Raw genomic sequence first — 21,391 nt, 5'->3', positions numbered from 1 at the left:
GATCACTACGACTGATCCCCAAAACAACCATCATCATTATCGATCAAAAGGACTACACCTGTCGGAACAAAACCTAATGCTGATTCCATCCGAACTGCACTCGTAGCTTGCCAGTACGGTAGCATGACAGTGCCTTGCACCCGCCCAAAACGTACCCGCCCACGAAAATTACAATCTCAGAGGAACCTTCCAAAATAACCAAGGATCCCAAAAGGTCCAAAACCTAACCATGGCCTAAAATCAACAAATCTAGTATTACGGTTGTGCCTAATGGCTCACCCCACGAGAGCCTAAACAAAAGGTGTCTCTCCACCTACCTCAAAACCAACTCTAGGTCAACAACAACCTAAACTACAATACAACCGTGACTACAATCACCATCAACCTCAACTCGAGCCTCATGACCAATCTCGTGTCATGCCAAATATGCAACACAGTTATGCATATACAAATCTAATCTAGAATACATCATATGTCATGCTCTTTACATAATAATTGAATCATGCTAAACAAACGGCATACCACATGTAGCACGTAAGCACATAAACATGTTATCAAACCAAAACATGTTATCATGAAGCATATAAACACATAGAGCATGGCAACATAAGTATGATATGCACCCAAAACCCATCGTCCAAGGTATTCAAATCTAGGAGCTCTGATACCACCTGTAACGACCCGGATTTCTCAACTCAGATCGTTACACATGCATTCCCTACGAGTAAACTTGTTTACTTACCCCTAAGTTACTGGGTGTTTTTCAGGTAAAGAAGCCATAATGTGGGATGCACAACAATCTTACACTTGCTAGACTACTTGGAGTATTTTTTTTTTTTTGTTATGTTAGAATATGCATATGTTAGCATATCTTGTTCCATTTTGCTTACTATGTCAAACATTTGTGTTTATTGTTCAAGTCATGTAATGTGCACTTAAGTGCACCTTTTGGTACTTATTTTGAATGTGTAATATGTGGCCAAGATCCAATTTATATTTAGATTCACCTTTATGCATTATTCATGGAAAATTGCTTTTAAAGGGGACAATAGAGAAACCTAAGGTTTTTAGGTATCATTTTGCATTGGGAGGTATTTTTAGGTTAGGAGTTTTCATTTGAGGTCTATTTACTTTATTCGAGGTGTGGCCAAGGGCCAAACACCTTACCAAATTTTGCATATGCTCTTAGTCTCCATATTTTATGTTTTTAGACAAATTCTTGTGAAATGGAGGTTTGGAGGGTCACTTTTTGCATTGAGTGTTTACGGAGGCCGTGAACCATTGGCGCATGTCTAATTAGATATAATACGTTTGCGTGCATATTCGTTTCATCCTAGAAGTGCATTTGGGGTCAAATGTATGTTTGATGCAAATTCACATTTTTTGCTGTTTTGAGCCTAAACTGAGCATAAGGGCATTTTGGGGTTTTCACTAGAAAAATAAAGTTTTCTTTTGGCATGGTTGGCTAGAAAACATGATTTTGAGGGCAGTTTCTTCTTTGTGTTTTTCTCAAAAAGTCCCAGAAAGTCCTTAAAATTGCATTTCAAGTCAGCATTTCAAGTGCAACCTACAGCAGAACGAGCGCTCGAAAGGGGGTTCAAGCACTCTAACTTTGGGCAGAACTCTTGGGGCAATTTTTGAGCGCTCGAAGCCCTTGCTCAAGGGCTCGAGGTACTGTTCATGGGTGTATGTGTGTCTTGGTTCAGCACTGCACCTTCGACTTCAAATTATCATATCTTCTTCGTTTTAACTCCAAATCAGGCGATTCTTGAGTCTAAATTGACCGCGTTGAAGTAAGCTTTCCAATGGTACCAATTTCAGATTCAGATTATTCTTGTAACTTAAGATATTCAAGTTTTAGTAAGGTAGTGTCTGTTTTTGGTTCGAACCGAGATAGGGTTTCCCTTCTTTCGACTTTAGAACTTGATATCTTTGCCGTCTGGACTCTGAATCAAGTGATTCTTGAGTCTATCTTTATTAATTTTTTGTTGTCTTTCCAATGGTGTGCACGGTGGCACCCATTTCAGTGTGGAATGACCATTTTTCCCTAGGTTCATTCTTATCCGTTTTTGAAATGTTGCTTCTGCATTTTCTTCCTTTGGGTTTCGTGACCTCGTTGAGGGTCACATTGGTGTCTTAGAGGAGTGTTGTATCTCTAAAGACCATTGTTCTATCTTTTGCTTCCGTATTTTGGATCCGTTTTGGGTCATCACAGAACACACTGGGTTGAAAAATCCAGAGTCGTCACAAGACTGTTGTTCTATCTTTTGCTTTCGCATTTTGGATCCGTTTCGGGTCATCATAGGACACACTAGGTTGAAAAATCCAGGGTCATCACAAAAAGTATATGCATGTAGAGCTTTCCATATTTGATATTGGCTTGGAGGTTAAGGAAGGAAACAATATAATATGTATCATATTGTGGTATTCTACATACCTAGGAAATACACAAAAAGTCAAAAGAAAACCCTAGCACACAAAAATATTATATTTCTCTGTCAATTGTTTTTAGAGAGCAAGAAAGGCTTTAGGACGTACTGTGGATTTAAGGATTACACTCGTATTTGTAGTATAGTTGCACTGCGAAATTGATCGAGGCTGTGTTTGTAATGACCCGGTCATTTTTCTTCCTTTTCTTTTTCTTAGATTTTAACGGATATTTTTTTTCCCGTTGTCTTTTCCTTTTTGGGTTCAGTTTTTCATCACTTGATGTCATCTCGAGTGCTCTGGAATGATTTCAGAGACTCTTTTCCTTGGATTGACAACTTCCTTTGGGGATTGTGTCATTTCCATATTTTATTTTTCCGAACACTATTCACATTTTGTCTTTTTCTCGTTTATCATTTTTCCTTTCACAACCTCACTTTTTGTGCTCGGATTTGATTCCGGTTTTGCATGCATTCATGATATTTGATTTCCATAATAGTGATATTTTTACTTTTCTAGAAAAGCATATTGATTGCTTACTTCCTTCATAAAGGGGCATTAATGTATACTTTAGTGTAATTCTTCTTAACTTGTGGGGTTTTATTGTAATTAAATAAAGTAATTATTTTTCATCTTGGGGACCATTTTACAATTAAATTTGGAAGATATTTTCAAAAAGGGCCTTTTTTGCAATTTTTGAAAAGTGTGACAAGTGTCACACTCTTATTGGTCCACTTATTGACATTTGTGTGGAAACACTTTGATGCATTCGATGATGACATTTGGAGGGTGAGGATTCACCCACTTGTTGGCCTAGGATTGGTGCACTTGTTGGCTTGGATGGTTGACAAGTGTAGGTGTGGGATTAAGCCTAGGAAGGAGCCATGGATTGGTGACAAGTGTAGGTTCACAATTTAGTCTTGCAAATATCTTTGGGCCACTTTGGGATTATGGTTTTAAAGGAGGGTTTTTGTGCAATTGACCATAGATGTGTGTGTTGACCATGGTGTAGGATCACATAGTGAGTGGAGGATTTCTATTTCCTCCACTCAGACATTTTCACATTTCATCTCTTTCTTCCTCACCACAAAACCCTAGCCTCCATGGATGAAGCTTGAAGCTTTAGGTATTGACCTTGATCTTTGAGGCCCTTCCACTTACTTTAGACCATAAAGTTTGGAATACTTTTTGTTCCCCTCATCCTCCTCTTCAAAACTCTTGAAGGATCTAGCCTAACTCCTAGTTTTGCTTTGGTATCTAGAGATTCAATTCTCTAGTGAGGTATTGATCTATTATTTTGAAATATTTTTATGTCATTATTGAGTGTTTTACATGTATAGAAGAGAAGGACTTGTATTCTTCCCTTAAACTGTTTTAACTTGAAATAAATCTTGTCAAATTAAATATATAACATGAAAATATAATCAATTAGCTTCCATTTAGTTTTGGTTTCATGTAATTTGGATTTAAAATGAATTAGTTATGAATTTTTGAAGTTGCAAGCTAGTTGCTCGAAATTTAAATCTTTTCTTATCCGGTCCGGAAATGAATTTTTATATGGAGCTATGGTGCTTCAATTACCTTGAAATTTTTACTGGAACTTTCCTTATAGATTTTACACTACTCAGAATTTTTTCACGATTTTAGAGCATTTTTAAATTTTTTTTTAAAATCCGAGACTATCTACTGTCCATGTTTTTATTGCAGCTGGAAAACATATTTTTAGATGATTTATTTCACTAACCTTTTGACATGGGATCATGGCTTCAATTTCCAGTTTTACACTCTCATATGTTTACTTCAAAAATAAATTAGGTTTGCCCAATTTGGATGTCAAATGAATTTTTCATGAATTTTCAAAGTTGAAAGCTACAGGCTAAAAATGTGTTTTCTGGGCAGAATTTGTTTCAAAGTTATGGGTCAAAACTGTTTCAATTGGGAAAATATTTTGTTAAACTAAATTGATATTATCAAATTACAGTGTTTAAGCTTTCATTAGGCTTTAGATTCATTCAATTTGGATTAGAATTGAATTTTTTATGAATTTCCCAAGTTTAAGGTACCAAGCTGAAATATCTGTCTTGCGAACCAAAAATTTGGGGCGATTTCACTTCGGTGGTAATTGGGATTTTCATTCCAGTTGAGGTAGGGGATGTTCTAGGATTTTATGTGTGTTGTATTGAGTATTTAACATGATTATGCAACTTAATTGCATGCCTTGTATCAATTCTAGAAAATGTGACGACCCTGGTTTTTAGGCCAGCGTGTCCTGTGATGAACCGTAAGGATGATCCGATAACAGATCCGAATGCGGAAACGAAAACAGAAAACAAGACTCTAAGAAGTCAAAGTGACCTTCCATGAGGTCGTGGAACTCAACAAGAACTGACGCGGAAGCAAAAGATCGAAAACATGACAAATAAGCCCCCAGGGGCAAAATAAATATTTCTGAAAACTGTAGATTCGGGTGCCACCGAGCACACCACTGGAAGGACAACGAAAAACTAATCAAGATGGACTCAAGAATTGCATGATTCGGAGTCCGGACGAAGGAGAAACGGCATGACGAAGAAAAATGAGCACTTAAGGCAAAAAGGGTAAACTGGTAATTATCCAGGAAGAACCGGGTGCAACCGAGCACACCGTTAGAAAGACAGCGAAAAATTAGTCACGTTAAAAAAAAAAAAAATTCACTTGAATCGGAGTCCGGACGAAGGAGAAAAGCCTAAAAGAAGAATTGACGTCGCAGCGGCCCGACGAGGGGCTATGACAGCCCCATGCGCACGCCCATGCGCGCGCCCATGCACACCGCGTACACGCTGAGTGCACTATGGCTGGCAGCAGCCCAAAAGCTGCTATGTGGTTTGTTTTTTAGAAAAATTCGGAACAGAGGCTGAATTTAGAGACCTACATGAATTTTTTTGCAAAAATACAGAGAAGAAATCCCCCTCAAAATTGAGTTTTCTACGTGACTCATGAGAAAATTAAAAAAAAATGCAATGTAAAATGCCCAAAATGCCCTCCCAAGAAATCTGGTCCAGAGGGTCAAAAAAGCTGCTAAATAGAAAACTGAAAGCTGAACTTTACGATCGATTTCCGGCACCAAGACGACATTTTCTGGAAAAACACAAAAAAGAAACCCCCCCCCCCCCCCCCAAAATCACGTTTTCTATTCAACCATGTTGAAAGAAGGAAATAAAACCACTGTGAAAGGTCCATAATGCCCCTAAATCAGAATATGCAAAAAAAATGCGAAATGAATTCACAAGAGGCTCAAAACACAAACGATAAGGTTTTGCCCGGAAACGACCATACACACAAATGTAACTTACCTATTTGGACGTGTTACAATGGTCCACGACTTAAAAATACTACCGATACAAAATCCGACCCCCCAACGGGCAAAAAGGCAAAAATGGACTTGGAATGGAAAACATGGAATCCAAAAATGTAAAATGGAGTCAAATGACCGTTTGGCCCTTGGCCACACTTCATACAAGATTAATAAGACCCTATGAAAGAATAAAAATGAAATTCTCACACCCGATGCAATCATGGTGAAGCAATGACTTGCGATATTGCAAGATTTTCACAATATTTCATGAAGTTAAAAAATACATAGAATACAATATAATGGTCATTGGCCTCCGGTCTCATCTCATACATATCAAATATATTGAAAGGAGTGTACTTAAGTACACATTACATATATGGAATCAAATATACATATTTTGACATTTCATGCTAACATTTGCATGAAATGGAAACTTGAAAGCTACACGACATCCAAGGAATGCTAGGCGTCACGAACCAAGTCTTCGTACCTGAAATATGCCCTAGTATCGTAGGGGTGAGTAACATAAAGCTACTCGTAGGAGATGAGCATGCATCGACCTAGCATTTTACAAATTTATCACCTTAAGGTGAAACATGTTAAAGGGCTCATGCCACCTAACGTCTATATCGAAATGAGACTCAGGGAGCATCCTAAGCTACCTTAGAGTGTTTCTAGCATAAATCACATCATTTATGCCATTTAAACAATATGGAAGCACTTTATACAAAGCAACAAGATATAGGTTCTTAAAGGTATTAACTTGCAATCTCGAATACGGAAATAACTAAAGTGATCATGTCACCTAGCGTCTATGTTTTAAATAAGTCTAAGGAATCATCCTAGGCCATGCTGAACAATTAAAACGCAATTTACAACTTTAATGCAATCTAACCACATAAAAGCATATTATACAAGGTAACAAAATACAATTTCTTAAAGCTATCAGCTTGAAATCTAAAGCACGAAAACAACAGAAGTGGGTCATGCCACTTAACGTCTAAGTTATAAATGAATCAATATGATCAATCCTAAGCTTTATTAGAACGTCAAAACAAGATTTTCAATATCGATGCAATTTAACCAACATTGGAACTTCCAATACAACGCATAAAGCACAATTTCGCAAAGTTAACATCCTGTAACTTAAAATGGAACGACAAATAAGAAACAACAAGTTACAACATCATCTAGTTATCGACTTGAAAATGAAATGCGAAATCAAACAAAGTGGATACTCGAACGTCACGCCGGATCAGACCGACAACATAGTTACTTTAGGGTTACTAGCCCATGGGTAACCTCCCTATGTGCGCACTAGACTATATATAGAGGGACTATCCCCCGTACTAGAACCACGTCCTAGCCATAGTCAAACAACGACATCCCCAAGTTTCCAAAATTAACAAGTTATGCAACAACGCATATATCAACAGGAATATACAAGATAATCAACTATCTACTAAGCACAATCAAATTTGGAAACCTATACAATACATGCTCTAAATCCACAACTAATATGATATGATGAATGTCGAATCTTCAGTGTGCGATTCGTTACACGCTATGCATGAAAGATGTTAAACATGAAGTGTGCAAATCATTACACAAGGCAACAATATATTCAATAAGGAAAACATATTCTCATGAATACAAACATAGCAACTATGTTATCTAATATTCAAAACATAACCAAATGAATATACAACAAGTCTAAGTCCATGATTTTGATATAGAAACGACTTTCAAACACAATTAAATCCATGACTCAATTCGATAGAATTTAATTAAATAAAAATAATTAAATTCCCTAGATTCTAATTCAATTCCAAATAACCTCAAATTAATACATATTAAAGAACATGGCATGGTCATCGCCTATATCCATTCTAAAACTTAATTAGGTTATTGGAACAACAAAATAGAACTCTAATTAAATCATGCTAATTTAATTACTAAAGTTCTAAAGCAACTTCAAATGGTCCATAATAAATATATACTAGTAAACAAGTCATGGCCAATACAAATATCAAGTTAAAATCTTAATTAAGCTAATGGGACCACAAAATAAATTTTAATTAATTCGTTTAATTAAAATCTCTAGATTTTCAAACTTAACCAAATGCTCTCAATTTAACATATCTTAGAAAACATGCCAAGGACTAATGTAATATCACATTACAAGCTTATTTCATGCAAGTTATACCTATGTAAATTAAACTTTCACTAAAGTTAAATATAAAATAAATGTTGCAATTCTCATGCAATTAATCACAATTTAATATATGTGAACAACCACACCAAAGCTTAATTTTCTAGCATGTCACAATTCAATTCCAAGTTGTATATCACCATGAGGATTAAATCTTAAACAAGGAAATTAATTAAATGAAATTTTTCAAAACCTCACCGAATATTCTAAATTAAATATATGTGAAGTTATATGGCATGTAGATCAAGAATATCAAGTCAAAATTTAAATAAAGTGAATAGTGCACTCGGGGCAAATTAATTAATCAATTAATTAATAATTACTAATTTTCAAAACACCTCCAATCACTTTCAAATTCAACTATGTTGAAGAGCATGTTAAGGCCTAATATAATATGCTAACACATATTAATTTCAAGCTAGTTGAGGCCATGTGAATTAATCTTTCACCTAAGATAAATATTAAATAAAATCTTTAATACTTATTCAAATGTTCCAATTTTAATACACGACAATGAGCATATCAAGAGGCAATATAAAATCATGTTACATGTTTAAACCAAGTCATGAGCAACCGGAAAAATTAGATCCCGTACAAGAAAAATAAATAATAAAATCTCTAGATTTTATATTTAATCATGCAAACAAGTAGTATAAGCATCACAAGCATGCTATATAACAAAAATTTAAACCTAGAACATCTCCTACCTCAATTTGAGATGAAAATCCCAAAGGCCCACCCAAATAAAAGTTCTCCGAATTCGACGATACCGAGTGGTTTTGTCGGGGACAACACCGTGAACAATAATCTGCAAGAAGCCCCATGAAAATCTCAACTTGACTCCAAACCCGAACTCGAAAAATCGTCGGAAATAGATTCTAATAAGGGTAAAAGATAGAGCACGTCGAGGGAAGCAATAAATACTAAGGCCGAAGGATTTCTACCAAGGAAATCAAGTGGGGGAGAAGAAAGAGTGAAGGCAGCCCTTGGGCTCTCCCATGGCTGCCAGCCAAGAGGAGGAAGAAGGTCTAAAATTCTGATTTTAAAAATTAGGGCAACCTATTTATAGAAATCTCAAAAAGTGCCCCGAAAGGGCTCCGCCGGGTCCGGAAAAGTGGATTTTGATCAAACGTGCTCAAACGGCAAAACTCCATGAACAAAAAAGATTTAAAATAAGAAAATATGAACAACGAAAGAAACGGCGTAAAAAACTGAGTCCCGAGCAGAAAGTTATACCCCGAACAAGTTCGGCAGCAACTAGGTCCAGAAACTCTGAAACTGGGGAAATATGACCAGAAGGAAATTCCAAGAGTCCACGACTCGACGAAATGTGAAAATGAATCCTGTACGAGGATCCAGGCTCCAGATGAGGCATTTTGCAATAACTTTCGTTAATTGCACAATGGCCCCTACAAAAAGGGTTAACTGCGAAACCGCCCCAGAATGAAAAAGATATTTTCTTAGATACTCCTGAAATAAAATATCTTCAAAATATATTTACAAAAAACACCCCAAGAAATGAAAAAGATTCTAAAGAATTGTGTATCCATGCCCCTATGGGCACCGGGAGCAACCAGAGTATTTTCTTGCAAAAGTAAAGATACGTATTTCGAGGAAACCACTTAAGATTAAGGCACGTAAAGTCAAAAACCAACTCCGAGCATGAGAAGTGAGGTTGTGCCAAAAACTGACAAACGGAGATAAGACAAAATAGGGAAAAGGACGAAATAACACATAGTGTCGAAAAACGAAAAATGTGAAAATGACTCGGTCCTCAAAGGAAGTTGTCAATCCACGTGAAAGAGTCTCAAAAACCAATTCCGAGCACTCGAGATGACACTAAGCGACACGAAACAGAGCTCTGAAAGGAAAATTAAACGAAAAAAATTCATTCGTAAAATTTTAGGAAAAAGGAAAGGAAGGCAAATGATCAGGTCGTTACAGAAAATTAGTATTAATTATTTTTTTGTATGAAATTTAATTCACAAGGATGTGTATAATTTAGAATAGAATTGTGGCATGCTAGAAAATCATGTTTTAATATGTTTGTTAACATATATTAAATTGTGATTAATTGAATAAGAATTGCACTTTTTATTTAATATTTATCTTTGGTGAAAGATTAAATTCCATTGCCATACTTTTCATGAAATGAACTTGTAGTATGCTTTTAAATTAAGTCTTAGCATGTTTGTTAACATACTTTAATTTGAGAGCATTTGGACAAGTATGAGAATCTAGAGATTTTAATTAAAATGATTAATTAAAATCTAATTAAGGGTTCCATTGGCCTAATTAAGTGTTTAACTTGATATTTGTGATAACAATGACTTATGTTCTAGCATATTTTAATTTGGAACCATTTGATGTTGTTTTAAAAGTTAGGGATTTGATAATCATGATTTCATTAAATTCCACTTTATTGTTCTTATGGCCTAATCAAGTTTTGATGTGGTGTATGTAATGACCATGCTATATTGTTTATCATGTATTAATTGGAGGCCATTTGATTGAGATTTGAAACCTAGGGAATTTAATTTGTTTATTGATTAAATTCCGTTTCTACTGTATTATGTATTATTGATTAACTCATGTATTTGACATTGATAATATGTTTAAAGCATGACTTATGACTTATAATGGATTTATGAGTTATGTTTCAATATTGGATTATATTGTTATAGCGCGTAACGAATCGCGCTCTGAAGATTCGACATGTGATGTTATTATAGCGCGTAACAAATCACGCTCTGGAGATTCGACATTGTCATCCTATAGTAGTTATGGATTTAGAGCATGTGTTATGTGGTTACAACCTACTTGTGCATGAAGGTAGTTTCGTGTACTGTTTAATACGTATATAAGTTGTTAACTTACTTATTTTGGAGTTGCTTGGGACATTGTTAAGCTGTGATGGCTAGGGTTTGGCTCTAGTACGGGGACAAGAGTCCTCTAAGTCAAAAGTTCGCACGTTGGGTAGGCTGCCTGTGATGTCCAAGTCTTCCACTATTTGATTTCGCATTCAATTCCAAGTTGACAACCAATGTTTAATTGTGACTTGTGGTTTTGGTAATTGGCGATTTGATATTGTTAAGTACATCCATATTAAATTGATATATTTAGTTAATTTCACACTTTTAGATTGCTAGTTGATAACCTAGAGAATATATGTCTTGATGTGTGGTATTAGATATTCTAATTATGCTAAATTGTTATATTTAGTTGATGTTACATTTTAGACTTCAAGTTGATAACCTTGAGAACCATTATGTTGTTGCTTTGTGTAAGCATGCTCCTATGCTGTTGCTTTGTGTAAGCATGACCCTATGTTGTTAAAATTGCATGAATGAGGTGATTAATGCTAGAAATGATCTTAGGTAGCTAGGATGCTCCTTGAGTCTCACCTTGACATAGACGTTAGGTGGAATGAATCACAATAATTAAATCATGCAACTTGTAAAACTTTAGGTCGATGCATGCTCATTTCCTACGAGTAGCTTTATGTTATTCACCCCTACGATACTGGGGCATATTTCAGGTACAGGATACAAGATTGGAGATTGCAATTGCTTGGGTGATTTGCTGAGTTGAGCTTCTTTAGAAGCATTCTTGTTCACATGCAAGTGTTAGCATGTTCATGATTTGTCTATGAAATGTAATTTTTCTAACTTGGAGGCCTGACATGTCAAATGTTGTAAATGAGTTGTAATAAGGCCATGGGCCATTGTAGCATGTTTAAAATACCATTTTACACTTGCGTGTATGTTCACATCATCACATAATAGCATATAATGCAATTTGATCATGCCATGGGGAGTCATTTTGATGTCTTAGGGATAACGTACATCTCTAGTGGCCACTTAGTTTCCTTCGTTTCCGCATTTTGGATCCGTTATTGGATCATTCTTTTGGTTCATCATAGGACACATTGGGTTGAAAAATCTAGAGTCGTCACAGGTGGTATCAGAGGTCCTAGGTTCGAAAACCTTAGAACGACGGGTTTTGGGTGCATATCATGCTTTTATTGCCATGCTCTATGTGTTTATATGCTTTATGATAACATGTTTTGGTTGATAACATGTTTATGTGCTTACATGCTACATGTTGTATGCCGTTTGTTTAGCATTGTTTTATTCTAATGTAAAGAGCATGACATGTGACGTATGCTAGATTAGAATTGTATATCCATAATTGTGTTGCATATTTGGCATGACATGGGATTGGTCATTGAGGCACGAGTTGAGGTTGATGGTGATTATAGTCACAGTTTCGTGGTAGTATAGGTTATTGTCGACCTAGTATTGGTTTTGAGGTAGGTGGATGGTCACCTTTTGTTTAGGCTCTTGTGAGATAAGTCATTTGGCGCTACCGTAGTGGTGGATTTGTTGGTTTTGGGCCATTATGAGGTTATGGACCTCTTAGGATCCTTGATTGTCCAGGAATATTCCTCTAGAACTTGCATTTTTTGTTGGCGGGTACGTTTGTGGGAAGGTGCATGGCACTATCATGCTACCGTGCTGGCTAGCTACAAGCGCAGTTCGGATGGAATCAGTGTTGGTTTTGTTTTGATAGGCGTTGTCCTTTGATCGGTGATGATGATGGTTGTTTTGGAGATCATTCGTGGTGATTTATTTGGTTATTGTTGGTATGGCTATAGTTGTCATTTTCTTTGAGTTCTCCTTGCTCGATGACGCTTTTGGGATCAAGTCAATTGATAGATGCTTCGGGTAGAGAGAGCATTGCATTGTTAGTGTCACTTGTAGTGTCACCCTTAGATTCAGAGATGGATTGTAAGAGCCTTACCATTGTGGTAATGGCTCACGTTTGTTTTGAGACAAATTGTTGTTGCATTGGTTTTTGGAGTCAGTGTATGGCTAGGACTGGTCCTTCCTTTTTACCTAGGCACTCTAGGACATGATGTCCATAGGGTTCATTGTTGCATCACTTTTGTTTTCTGCAGTTTCGTTTACTACCATGTTAGTAGTATGATTTATGATATTGTGATGCATGAGTAGGTGGAGGTCTATCCACATTCGCCTTCTTGTTGTGTGACGATAGCATGCCTTTCTTATATGCTTCGAGATACCATGTTGTTACTGCACTTTAATGACATGCTTTTGTGTTTATGTGGAGACGTGCAGCATATGCTTTTGATTTTCATCTATGTGAGTAGATTTTCTTTCTGGTAGTTGCATTCCTTGTCATATGCATGACTTCTAGGTTTGGTTTTCCCATTCATTTCCCTTGGTCGCACGTAGTCTATATGTGGGTTTCCACAATGGTTTTGTGTTGGTTCATGTTAGGGACTTCACAAGGAGTGAGTCTCTTCCCTCCGTTGCGTTGTGCACTGTTTTGGGGTTGGTTGGTCCATGAGGATCATCGTTGTTGTCTTGAGTCCTTGGTGAGGATTTGATAGATTTTGGTCGACTTACTTCCATATAGGGGGTGAAGTCTTTGACCTTGTTGTCTTTCATTTCAGAGATGGAGTCATGGTGTTGTCCTTTTTAGGACTAGTGATCCCCTTTCTTTCATGTCTTCCCTTGGGGAGTTCCTGCCGTGGTTGTTGACGATTGTGGTGCTCAAAGTGAGCTGATTAGTGTGAGATCATTTTACGAAGACTTATGTCCATATCTTTGAGGATTGTTTGATTCGTGAGGTGAGCTCGATGCTCTTTTGAGAATGTCTTTTGGAGACTTGTTCTAGTATTAGAGGCCTGGATGTGGTTGACTCTTAGGAGGAGTTTTGGAGGATCGTTGTTAGATATGGCTTGCTTGTGGAGTTTTCTCATCCTAGTTATGACTAGGCATGGCCTTGAGGAATCGTAGTTCCAGTGGTTGTTTATGGATGGATCGAAATTGAGGAATTTTTATTTAGCTTGGTGTTGTCAAGTACGATTTTGAGAGACTCGTTATATGACCTTGGTTGTCAAGATTTTGGTGTGTGTGCCACTTCGTGGACTTGTATTTCGAGGATCTAGTTATCTGTGATAGGGATTTTGATCCGATGTTTGATTACGGTGAGTAGTCTTATAGTTGATCTATTTTAAGATGATATCTGGGATTTTGGAGATGCTGTTTTGCTTGTTAGACTTTGGATTCATAATTGATGTTGTTGATAGTAGTGTTTTGAGATGTTAAAATTGTTGGTCTTTTTGTATTGGGGATTTAAGGCCTTAAGCGTAGCGGTACCTATGACATTGTTGTCAGAGTTTTGGCATTGGCCAGGATGGTCCGGCCAGACATCTTTGGACCATATCTCAACTCTCACAAAATGTTGGTTTCCGTAGTGCTTTTGGTAATGATCATTTTTGACATTGACGTCATTTGTATCGAGAGGTTTCATGGGTAGACCTAGTAGGGGCAGGTTATGAATTGGTGCCTTATACAGTCATGCTACCGTATAAGTTATGTGCTGTGGGCGGGTGCTAGTTGCCGTCGATGCTACCTTATTGACGAGTAAGTGTGGGCGGGCACTAGGAATTGTCTTTGCTACCACACATTTGAGTACATCGTGGGCGGGTTCTGGTCGCTATTCGTACTATCATGTCGTCTTTGTTTAGTACTTTGATTTGATTCATGGATATCTTGGAGTTCTGTTGGTGGTTGTTTTTTGTTCCTTATGATGGTTCGTCAGGAGGGGTGCTTTCGATTGTTGTCTTCCGTTCCCTCGTCTGGCCTTAAGTTCAATGTGTGAGTTTCGACTTGTGGTGTGGCCATGTGATCACTTTTCTTTTAAGGGGTTGTCCTGTCGTGAGCACGTGGGTGCGAATGACATGGGGTTGTACGTTGTCTTCAGTTTTGTGATTGCATTCGTAACATGTTGTGAGGGATACTCAGAGATGTACTCCGTAGTTGTCCTAGTTTTGCCTTTTTGTTTTGGTGGGGATGGATTTCGGGAACGAAATCCCTTTAAGGTGGGAATGTTGTAATGACCCGGTCATTTTTCTTCCTTTTCTTTTTCATAGATTTTAACGGATATTTTTTTTTCTGTTGTCTTTTCCTTTTTGGGTTCAGTTTTTCATCACTTGATGTCGTCTCGAGTGCTCTGGAATGATTTCGGAGACTCTTTTCCTTGGATTGACAACTTCCTTTGGGGATTGTGTCATTTCCATATTTTATTTTTCCGAACACTATTCACATTTTGTCTTTTTCTCGTTTATCCTTTTTCCTTTCACAACCTCACTTTTTGTGCTCGGATTTGATTCCGGTTTTGCATGCATCCATGATATTTGATTTCCATGATAGTGGTATTTTTACTTTTCTAGAAAAGCATGTTGATTGCTTACTTCCTTCATAAAGGGGCATTAATGCAGTCTTTAGTGTAATTCTTCTTAACTTGTGGGGTTTTAGTGTAATTAAATAAAGTAATTATTTTTCATCTTGGGGATCATTTTGCAATTAAATTTGGAAGATGTTGTCAAAAAGGGCCTTTTGCAATTTTTGAAAAGTGTGACAAGTGTCCACTTGTTGACATTTGTGTGGAAGCACTTTGATGCTTTGGATGATGACATTTGGAGGGTGAGGATTCACCCACTTGTTAGCCTACGATTGGTGCACTTGTTGGCTTGGATGGTTGACAAGTGTCGGTGTGGGATTAAGCCTAGGAAGGAGCCATGGATTGGTGACAAGTGTAAGTTCACAATTTAGTCTTGAAAATATCTTTGGGCCACTTTGGGATTATGGTTTTAAAGGAGGGTTTTTGTGCAATTGACCATAGATGTGTGTGTTGACCATGGTGTAGGATCACATAGTGAGTGGAGGATTTCTATTTCCTCCACTCACACATTTTCACATTTCATCTCTTTCTTCCTCACCACAAAACCCTAACCTCCATGGATGAAGCTTGAAGCTTTAGGCATTGACCTTGATCTTTGAGGCCCTTCCACTTACTTTAGACCATAAAGTTTGGAATACTTTTTATTCCCCTCATCCTCCTCTTCAAAACGCTTGAGGGATCTAGCCTAACTCTTAGTTTTGCTTTGGTATCTAGTGATTCAATTCTCTAGTGACGTATTGATCTATTATTTTGAAGTATTTTTATGTCATTATTGAGTGTTTTACATGCATAGAAAAGAATGACTTGTATTCTGCCCTTAAACTGTTTTAACTTGAAATAAATCTTGTCAAATTAAATATATAACATGAAAATATAATCTATTAGCTTCCATTTAGTTTTGGTTTCATGTAATTTGGATTTAAAATGAATTAGTTATGAATTTTTGAAGTTGCAAGCTAGTTGTTGGAAATTTAAATATTTTCTTATCCGGTCCGGAAACGAATTTTTATATGGAGCTGTGGTACTTCAATTACCTTAAAATTTTTACTAGAACTTTCCCCATGGATTTTACACTACCTAAAAAAATTTCACGATTTTAGAGCATTTCGAATTTTTTTTTAAAATCCGAGACTATCTGCTGTCTATGTTTTTATTGCAGCTGGAAAACATATTTTTAGATGATTTATTTCACTAACCTTTTGACATGGGATCATGGCGTAAATTTCTAGTTTTACACTCTCATATGTTTACTTCCAAAATAAATTAGGTTTGCCCAATTTGGATATCAAATGAATTTTTCATGAATTTTCAAAGTTGGAAGCTACAGGCTGAAAATGTGTTTTCTGGGCAGAATTTGTTTCAAAGTTGTGGGTCAAAACTGTTTCAATCAGGAAAATATTTTGTTAAACTAAATTGATATTATCAAATTACAGTGTTTAAGCTTTCATTGGGCTTTGGATTCATTCAATTTGGATTAGAATTGAATTTTTTATTAATTTCCCAAGTTGAAGGTAACAAGCTGAAATATCTGTCTTGCGGACCAAAAATTTGGGGCGATTTCACTTCGGTGGTAATTGGGATTTTCATTCCAATTGAGGTAGGGGATGTTCTAGGATTTTGTGTGTGTTGTATTGAGTGTTTAGTATGATTATACAACTTAATTGCATGCCTTGTATCAATTCTAGAAAATTAGTATTAAATATTTCTTTGTATGAAATTTAATTCACAAGGATGTGTATAACTTAGAATGGAATTGTGGCATACTAGAAAATCATGTTTCAATATATTTGTTAACATATATTAAATTGGGATTAATTGAAAAAGAATTGCACTTTTTATTTAATATTTATCTTTGGTGAAAGATTAAATCTCATGGCCATACTTTTCATGAAATGAACTTGTAGTATGCTTTTAAATTAAGTCTTAGCATGTTTGTTAACATACTTTAATTTGAGAGCATTTGGACAAGTATGAAAATCTAGAGATTTTAATTAAAATGATTAATTAAAATCTAATTAAGGGTTCCATTGACCTAATTAAGTGTTTAACTTAATATTTGTGATAACTATGCCTTATGTTCTAGCATATGTTAATTTGGAACCATTTGATATTGTTTTAGAAGTTAGGGATTTGATTATCATGATTTAATTAAATTCCACTTTATTGTTCTTATGGCCTAATCGAGTTTTGATGTGGTGTATGTAATGACCATGCTATATTGTTTATCATGTATTAATTGGAGGCCATTTGATTGAGATTTGAAACCTAGGGAATTTAATTAGTTTATTGATTAAATTCCGTTTCTATTGTATTATTGATTAACTCATGTATTTGACATTGATAGTATGTTTAAAGCATGACTTTTGACTTATAATGGATTTTTGAGTTATATTTCAATATTGGTTTATATTGTTATAGCGCATAAAGAATCGCGCTCTGAAGATTCGACATGTGATGTTATTATAGCGCGTAACAAATCACGCTCTGAAGATTCGACATGAGATGTTATTATAGCGCGTAACAAATCACGCTCTGAAGATTCGACATTGTCATCCTATAGTAGTTATGGATTTAGAGCATGTGTTGTGTGGTTACAACCTACTTGTGCATGAAGGTAGTTTCGTGTACTGTTTAATACGTATATAAGTTGTTAACTTACTTATTTTGGAGTTGCTTGGGACATTGTTAAACTGTGATGGCTAGGGTTTGGCTCTAGTACGGGGACAAGAGTCCTCTAAGTCAAAAGTTCGCGCGTTAGGTAGGCTGCCTGGGGGTTAGTAGCTCCAAATTAGCCTTATAAAGTTTGCGCGTTGGGTAGGCTGCCTGGGGGTTAGTAGCTCCAAATTTGCCTTGGCTCGGCACAAATTCGAGCTGTGATGTCCAAGTCTTCCACTATTTGATTTCGCATTCAATTCCAAGTTGACAACCAATGTGTAATTGTGACTTGTGGTTTTGGCAATTGGCGATTTGATGTTGTTAAGTACATCCATACTAAATTGATATATTTAATTGATTACACACTTTTAGATTGCTAGTTGATAATCTAGAGAATCTATGTCTTGATGTGTGGTATTAAATATTCTAATTATGCGAAATTGTTATATTTAGTTGATGTTACATTTTAGACTTCAAGTTGATAACCTTGAGAACCACTATGTTGTTGCTTTGTGTAAGCATGCTCCTATGTTGTTGCTTTGTGTAAGTATGACCCTATGTTGTTAAAATTGCATGAATGAGGTGATTGATGCTAGAAATGATCTTAGGTAGCTAGGATGCTCCTCGAGTCTCACCTTGACATAGACGTTAGGTGGAATGAACCACAATAATTAAATCATGCAACTTGTAAAACTTTAGGTCGATGCATGCTCATTTCCTACGAGTAGCTTTATGTTACTCACCCCTACGATGCTGGGGCATATTTCAGGTACAGGATACAAGATTGGAGATTGCAATTGCTTGGGTGATTTGCTGAGTTGAGCTTCTTTAGAAGCATTCTTGTTCACATGCAAGTGTTAGCATGTTTATGATTTGTCTATGAAATGTAATTTTTCTAACTTGGAGGCTTGACATGTCAAATGTTGTAAATGAGTTGTAATAAGGCCATGGGCTATTGTAGCATGTTTAAATTACCATTTTACACTTGTGTGTATGTTCACATCATCACACAATAGCATATAATGCAATTTGATCATGCCATGGGGAGTCATTTTGATGCCTTAGGGATGACGTACATCTCTAGTAGCCACTTAGTTTCCTTCGTTTCCGCATTTCGGATCCGTTATCGGGTCATTCTTTTGGTTCATCACAGGACACACTGGGTTGAAATATCTAGGGTCGTCACAGTGTTAGCACGTGAAGCATTCGCCGATCATTTCTGATTTGGGTAAAGCAACTTTGAGATAACCCAAATACACTTCTACACTCATTATTATTGCTATATATGATTTCAATTACTTAATAATTAATATTGTACATAAGTATACTATTCTATCTTAAGAGAATTAAGCTGTAACATAAATAAGAACAAATTACAATGATGGCTACCGTAGTTTCTAAAACTTATTCTCAATCCGGTTGAATATATCATACACATCAATGAGAAACTCCCGACGATTCCCAAATCTCACACTCTCTCTTCTCTTTAACAGGTAGAGAAGAAACCTATACATTGTTCTTTTTCGCAAGCTCAAAAGTTTTATAGGATATTCGTCTAATTTTCAAACGACCATAACTTTCAAACCGAGAAGAGTTAGGGGGCCCATAAGATATGCATGGAAAGCTTGAGACGGGCTTTATAACATTATCAATATCGTTTACGAGATTGGAGCCATTTTTGAATTAAAAATTAGGTTGTTTTCATATAGTTACAATTGATTTTAGTAATTTTTAGCATTTTCCTAATTATAGATGATTTTTGTTTAGGGTGAAGTTGGATTCAAATTGTTTTTATTTTTTGTGAGCCTTCTAATTTCATCATTTGGGGATTATTAGTTAATGTTTTGTGATTTTTATATGCATGTCATTCATTAGTAGATAAATTTTTAGGTATCTAGGAAGCTTTTATAATAAATAAAATTCTAATTTGTTGTTGCCTTTGTCCCTCCGAAGGGCAGGTTCTTGTTTCTTATTTCTTACTCACCAATAGACGTATGAATCTATCAGATTTTGATCCAAATCTGAATTTGAATCGAACCCGTTCTGATTATTTGGATATAAATGGAATAAAAAATCTGATAATCAAATAAAGATTTGAATTCGATAATCAGTTACCTTGACACATAGGATATGTAATATAGGTAATCTGATCCAACAGTGATCCGAAACGAATAAAATTAGACGTATATATTTATTACATTGTATATTATAAATGTTATATACACACATATATGTGTGTGTATCATTAAATTTTTACATATTAATTATCTACCATTATAGTTATCTGCTTATACACTATAAATACTTATATATTCATAGTTATATTATGCACCATCCTACATATTAACAATTCTCCACTCCATCTAAAATTACAACTAGACAAGTCGTTCAACAAGATTTTAATCTAATTCCGAATCCAATCCGATCAAAATTGGAGCCAATTAAAATATCAATCGGATATGTATTTGACCAGACGGGAAATGGAGGCGAGAATATGTCGGGTGCGATCATACCAGCACTAATGCACCGGATCCCATCAGAACTCCGCAGTTAAGCGTGCTTGGGCGAGAGTAGTACTAGGATGGGTGACCCCCTGGGAAGTCCTCGTGTTGCACCCCTTTTTAGTCCGGTTTTGTATTTTTAATTTTAATTTTAATTTTATTAATATGTATTTATTTATTTCCCGGCGAATGCGTCGGAAGGGCAATAGAACGGTAGCGGAAGGGGTTTATAGGGAAATGGAGGCGAGAATATGTCGGGTGCGATCATACCAGCACTAATGCACCGGATCCCATCAGAACTCCGCAGTTAAGCGTGCTTGGGCGAGAGTAGTACTAGGATGGGTGACCCCCTGGGAAGTCCTCGTGTTGCACCCCTTTTTAGTCCGGTTTTGTATTTTTAATTTTAATTTTAATTTTATTAATATGTATTTATTTATTTCCCGGCGAATGCGTCGGAAGGGCAATAGAACGGTAGCGGAAGGGGTTTATAGGGAAATGGAGGCGAGAATATGTCGGGTGCGATCATACCAGCACTAATGCACCGGATCCCATCAGAACTCCGCAGTTAAGCGTGCTTGGGCGAGAGTAGTACTAGGATGGGTGACCCCCTGGGAAGTCCTCGTGTTGCACCCCTTTTTAGTCCGGTTTTGTATTTTTAATTTTAATTTTAATTTTATTAATATGTATTTATTTATTTCCCGGCGAATGCGTCGGAAGGGCAATAGAACGGTAGCGGAAGGGGTTTATAGGGAAATGGAGGCGAGAATATGTCGGGTGCGATCATACCAGCACTAATGCACCGGATCCCATCAGAACTCCGCAGTTAAGCGTGCTTGGGCGAGAGTAGTACTAGGATGGGTGACCCCCTGGGAAGTCCTCGTGTTGCACCCCTTTTTAGTCCGGTTTTGTATTTTTAATTTTAATTTTAATTTTATTAATATGTATTTATTTATTTCCCGGCGAATGCGTCGGAAGGGCAATAGAACG

The 21,391-nt window shown here is 36.4% G+C and overlaps 4 non-coding genes across 4 annotated transcripts; all 4 read left to right on the top strand.

Moving 5' to 3' along the window:
- The first annotated feature begins 20,402 nt into the window (after positions 1-20,402).
- Positions 20,403-20,521, top strand: LOC132296727 (5S ribosomal RNA). Its single transcript, XR_009478619.1, has one exon. It is a non-coding gene; the product is annotated as a 5S ribosomal RNA (ribosomal RNA).
- A 139-nt stretch (positions 20,522-20,660) lies between these two features.
- On the top strand, positions 20,661-20,779 carry LOC132296726 (5S ribosomal RNA). The gene has a single exon (XR_009478618.1). It is a non-coding gene; the product is annotated as a 5S ribosomal RNA (ribosomal RNA).
- Positions 20,780-20,918: 139 nt separating this feature from the next.
- Positions 20,919-21,037, top strand: LOC132296725 (5S ribosomal RNA). Its single transcript, XR_009478617.1, has one exon. It is a non-coding gene; the product is annotated as a 5S ribosomal RNA (ribosomal RNA).
- Positions 21,038-21,176: 139 nt separating this feature from the next.
- Positions 21,177-21,295, top strand: LOC132296724 (5S ribosomal RNA). Its single transcript, XR_009478616.1, has one exon. It is a non-coding gene; the product is annotated as a 5S ribosomal RNA (ribosomal RNA).
- The last annotated feature ends 96 nt before the right edge of the window (positions 21,296-21,391 follow it).

The sequence above is a fragment of the Cornus florida genome, unplaced genomic scaffold, assembly GCF_030987335.1.
Source record: "Cornus florida cultivar Cherokee Brave unplaced genomic scaffold, ASM3098733v1 CherokeeBrave_3.0.0_Hap2_Chr02, whole genome shotgun sequence".
Classification (NCBI taxonomy): Eukaryota; Viridiplantae; Streptophyta; class Magnoliopsida; order Cornales; family Cornaceae; genus Cornus; species Cornus florida.
This window is presented reverse-complemented; position numbering and strand designations above follow the sequence as displayed.